We start from the raw sequence: 5,970 nt of genomic DNA, 5'->3' as shown, positions 1-5,970 counted from the left end.
TACCCTATGAGGGAGTGCATTATACCCCTATGGGGGGCAGCATTATATTATATGAGGGGGGCAGCATTATACCCTATGAGGGAGCAGCATTATACCCTATGAGGGGGGCAGCATTATACCCTATGAGGGGGGCAGCATTATACCCTATGAGGGGGGCAGCATTATACCCTATGAGGGGGGCAGCATTATATTCTATGGGGGGGGCAGCATTATACCCTATGAGGGGGGGAAGCATTATACCCTATGAGGGGGGCAGCATTATATTCTATGAGGGGGGCAGCATTATATTCTATGAGATGGCTGCATTATATTCTATGAGGAGGCTGCATTATACTATTTGAGGGAGCTGCTTTATATTTATATTCTATTAGGGAGGCTACCCCAACTCCTGCTACATAATTAAGATATGTTCTACCTTATATTATACCCGAATATTAGCGTGTTTTACAGCATAATAGGTGGTCTTGTATTTCTTTCTATGCAGCTACATAGCGGGCCCCAAGAATGATTTTCTCTGGTGGGCCCAAGGTGTTCCAGTCCGCCGCTGCATACATACAACATTCATACATACTACATACATACTACATATATACTACATTCATACTACATACATACTACATACATACATACTACATACATACTGCATATATACAACATTCATACAACATACATACTACATATATACTACATTTATACAGCATACATACATACTACATACATACAACATTCATACAACATACATACATACTACATATATACTACATTCATACTACATATATACTACATTCACACAACATACATACATACTACATACATACTACATATATACAACATTCATACAACATACATACTACATACATACTTAATATATACATACTACATATATACTACATTCATACAACATGCATACATACTACATACATACATACAACATACATAAAGCATGCTACAGATATACTACATACATACTACATACTACATACAATACATTCATACATTCATACAATACATACATATAGACATACAGTACATATAACATAGAGTACATACTCACCATTACTTGTCACATTGTTCCCCGAAGCCAGTGTCTTGTATGAAAAATATGAAAAAAACAAACAAGCAATATACTCCCTGATCCGCAGAAATCCACGAGTGAGTGTCCCACGATGATCTCCCGTGGAGAACAGCAGCATCAGCTGATGCGACCGTTCTCTAGGGGCTGCAGGAATCCAATGACGGGAGGTAGGTATCCTTCCGCACTGTATTCCTCCTCCACTGTAAAAAAAATAGTCCCTAGTCTCAATTTTGGCATTGCTGTGTGAGAAAGTTCCCACGCAGCTTTTCTTCAACCCGGGGTGGTGATAGCCGAGCTTTCGTCAAAGTTGGAGCGAGAGATTGTGGGGGCTCAATCTTTAGCTCCAAGGGCCAAACCGCCTAATAAATTGTTTGTACCACAGGTCTTACGGTCCAAGCTCTTACGGGAGTTTCACGATTCTAAGTTGGGGGCCCACCCAGGTATTGCGGCCACTTATGAGGCGGTAAAGAGAATGTTTTGGTGGCCATCAATGTGTACAGAAATTAAGGGGTATGTCATGGCCTGTGGGGTGTGCGCCCGTTCTAAGAGCTCTCATTGCCGGCCGGGGAATTGGTACCACTGCCAATTCCAGAAAGACCATGGACTCATTTGTACATGGATTTCATTACCAACCTCCCCCCCTCCAAGGGTAATACCGTCATTTGGGTAGTGGTGGATAGGTTTTCGAAAAGGGCACATTTTGTACCCATGTCTAAACTACCGTCTGCCGAGGTCCTTTCTAAACACTTCCTTTCACAAATCATTCGTCTCCATGGGGTACCGACCAATATCGTTTCTGATAGGGGGACACAATTTATTGCAAAGTTTTGGCAGGCTTTTTGTAGGAAGTTGGGGATATATTTGTCTTTTTCCTCAGCCTATCACCCGGAGAGTAATGGGCAAACGAAGCGCACCAACCAGTCTTTGGAACAAATCCTTCGATGCTTGACTGCTACACTGCAAGACGACTGGTGTGATGCATTACCACTGGCAGAGTTCGCCTTTAATAACCGAATTAACCAGTCCACCGGTAGGTCACCTTTTTTTATTAACCTTGGATTAAATCCTCATTTTGGTGAGTTTTCGCGGTTGGATTCAAATTGTCCAGAGGTAGAAGATTCGGTTAGGCAGATCAGTGGTTTATGGTCAAGGGTTCGCGCAAGTATTGAAAAGGCTCAGGGAAGGTACAAACGTTTTGCTGATAGGAAGAGGGGTCCAGGTCAGGACTTGCATTGTGGGGACAAGGTTTGGCTCTCAACACGGAATATAACGTTAAAACTGCCATCAGCAAAGTTGGGTCCCAAATTTATTGGTCCCTATGTAATAACGGAGGTGATTAATCCGGTGGCTTATCAGCTACGTCTCCCATCCTCCTTGAAGGTGCACAATGTTTTTCATAGATCCTTGCTTAAGCCGGTAGGTTCTGTAGGAGAGGAACGTACTCCTCTACCACCGCCTATATCAGTGGACGGTCACATGGAGTTCGAGGTGCAAAAAATTGTGCAATCTCGATGGTTTCATGGTTCTTTGCTGTACCTCGTCCATTGGAAAGGGTATGGCTTGGAGGATCGATCCTGGGTGCCGGCCAGGTCAGTACACGCAGATCGCCTGGTCAGGGCATATCATGCTCGATACCCAGGAAGACCTGGGGGTCCGGAGGCCCCCCGTTGAGGGAGGGGTACTGTCATGGTATCTGGAATTTTGGTCTGACAAGCGAAGGGTTAATGGTTAGAGACTCTCTTTGACCTCAGGGAGGGTATTTATGGCCACAGGCGAGCAACTTCCCTGTCGTTTATACTTCATACTTGAGTGTGTCCGACCCTGTCTTTGCTAAGTGCCTCTCACCTGTTCCCGTGTCTATGGTGTGTATGATCTGGTCTGGTTTCTGTTTTTTTCTCTTGGCTTTCTGATTTGGTACTGTCCTGTTCGACCCGTGTTCTGACCTTTGGCTAACCTCGACTACCCTCTCGCTTTTTTGATTTTGTACCGTGCAGCCCGACCCATGCCTGACCTCCTGCTTGCCTGACCATTCTTGCTCTGCCTGATTCTGTACTGCATTGCTCCTCCTGTGTGTGACTTCTGGACTGTCTGACCATCACTACTGTATAAACCCCTGGCTCTCTGAGCCCCCTGCCTGTCACCTCAGCATCCCTGCGATAAGCTCCGCCCCTCTGACGTCACAGGTCACGTGGTGCTAGGTCCTGCAGCCTCCGAGCGCTTCTACCAGCGCTTCGCCCCTTCCACAGGTCCTGCGACCTCCCAAACTGTGTTCCTACACAGGCCCCTCTGACAGCCCCACGGTCTGAGTTGCTACGCTGACGCCGGGACCGCTGGCCGGTCACGCTACCCTCCTGCAGATATGGGTAAGCGTGATAATAAAAGAGCTCTTTGAGGTGTAATTTTGAAATTTTGGTAAAAGGAAGTAATATGCAGCGACACACTGTTCCAAAGATCTTTAATCTTTGGGCAACCCCAAAACAGATGAAAGAGATTTCCTTGTTGGCCACAATTCCTCTAACAAAGAGGAGAATGTTCTTGATTTATGTGCGATAGTCTAATAGGGATCAAATAACACCTAGGCAGAATCTTGAAAAACGATTCATGAAGAGTCATTGAAATAGTAGACTGGTAGGTGGATCTAATGGTGCTGTCCCAATGTTCAAACCCAATTGCCAAATTTAAATCAGACTCCCACCTTCTTATGTATGCATTACTTGAGCTAGCCAGATCACAATTGAAATGATTATATAAGTTTTTTAAACTACAGGTGTTTGTGTTGTTAGTATTGCACAGCAGTGATACAAATATCACCAAATTCATATTTTTGATTTGTTTAAGTTTCTGAATATGTTACTTTAAAATCAAGAAGTGCACCAACTCGGATGACGGCATATTATATTTAGACTTAACGTCGCTAAAGGTGAAAAATTAGTCTTCCTTGAGGAGGCTTCCAACTGTTTTAATGTCCGAGTTGAGCCAAATTTCCGACAGAGGGATGTTATAAACAGAGGCTATTAATTGTATAGGGAATCTCTCAAACTGAGCCCGATTGAAGTGTGATTTTGGAAGCTTTAAAAGTGATCTCCAGGCCAGTATGATGGGCTTAAAAATTGGATGAAATGAAATCAACCTCGGATGGTGAAATATAAAGTTGAAGAAATGTTCTTTGGCTAAAACATGACTACCCAAATCATTTTCCAAATTAATCCAAGCAGGACAAGGCTTGTCACAAAACCAATACCAACTTTGTTTAATCAACAGCGCCTGATAGTATTCATATATGTTTGGCAAGCCTGAACATCCATTACGTTTGCTTTTGTACAGTAGATCTCACGAGATTCTGGCCTTTTTCCCTCCCCAAATAAAAAAATTAATCAAATTTTGAATCTTGTTAATAAAATTATGAGGGATGGTCAAAAGCAAAGCCCTAAAGAGGTAGAGAATTTTCAGCAGAATAATAGTTTTAGCAGTCAGTATTTTCCCAAATAAAGAGAGATCTAGACCTGAATGAAAAGATGTATCAAGAGAAATAGTCCTGAGGATCTCATTCAAGTTTGTTTTAATAATATTTAGCAAATTATTAGTTATAATTATCCCCTAGTATTTTATCCCTCTTTCCTCCCATGTGAACTCATTCTCCTTGCCAAGCTCTTCAATCTCCCGATTATCCATATTAAAGGTCAAATAGTTAGATTTATTCTTGTTGATCTTAAAAAAGGAGGCCTTAGGGCCCCATCACACATAGCGATCTCGTTAGCGAGATCGCTGCTGAGTCACTAGTTTTGTGACGCAACAGCAATCTCACCAGCGAGATCGCTGTGTGCGACAGCGATCAGTGACCGGCCCCCCTGCCGGTATCGCTGATCGTTGATGGAAAGCCCTGGACATTTTTGGGGTCGCTGGTCTCCCACTGGTCAGCACACATCGCTGCGTGTGACAGGCGGGAGACCAGCGAGCAGGAGCTGGTAACTAAGGTACACATCGGGTTTCTAAGAGGGTGCGCTGTGCCTAGAAACCCGATGTGTAACTTAGTGACGCACGCCCCTTAGAAACCCAATGTGTACCTTAGTTACCAGCTCACTGCATCAGCGCGCTGGTAGCTAAAGTACACAGCGACGCCGTGCGCTCGGCGTTGCTGTGTTGATCGCTGGTGAAGCTGTCTGTTTCACAGCTCACCAGCGATCATGTAGCGACTCACCAGCTGAATCTGGATTCAATGCGGCAATGGATTTTCTAGGGTCAAGTAGAGTCAAAAACAAGTTGTCCGCAAACAGACCAATTTTATACTCATGTTGACAGGTTTTAAAACCTTGGATATCAGTATTGGATCTAATTCTTTCAGCAAGGGGTTCAATGGCAAGGACAAACAATAGAGGTGACAACTGGCAACCCTACCTCGTGCCATTGGAAATAACAAATTTTTCAGACAAAAAATTATTGGCGTATATTCTTCCACTGGCCACCAAGTAAAGTGCGAAGATCGAAGACAGAAATCTCTGGTCAAAACCAAAATTTTCAAGGGTGGCTTTGAGGTATGACCAGTTCAGTCTGTCAAAAGCTTTTTCGGCGTACAATGTCAAAAAGACCGCTTGACAGCCAGATGACTCAATTTGGAGTATATTTTGGCGTCGCTATTGATCAATGATATTGGCCTTTAATCCCGAATCCTCTCAGGGTCTCCCTCCCCTTTAGGAATCATGATAATTGTTGCTTCCAACATTTCTTTTGGAAAGGAGCCCCGAGAGGATGCAGCTTCAAAGACCGACACCAGATGGGGAGCAAGAAGACCTGAAAATGACCTAAAATATTCGTTAGAAAAACCATCTGGTCCTGGAGCTTTCTGAGTTTTGAGTTTATTTACGGTATCAATCACTTCTTTTACGTTGAAAGGTCCG

The sequence above is a fragment of the Dendrobates tinctorius genome, unplaced genomic scaffold, assembly GCF_039654945.1.
Source record: "Dendrobates tinctorius isolate UK_male_01 unplaced genomic scaffold, ASM3965494v1 ptg000117l, whole genome shotgun sequence".
Lineage (NCBI taxonomy): Eukaryota > Metazoa > Chordata > Amphibia > Anura > Dendrobatidae > Dendrobates > Dendrobates tinctorius.
The sequence above is the reverse complement of the archived record's forward strand: the minus strand, read 5'-3'. Positions refer to the sequence as shown.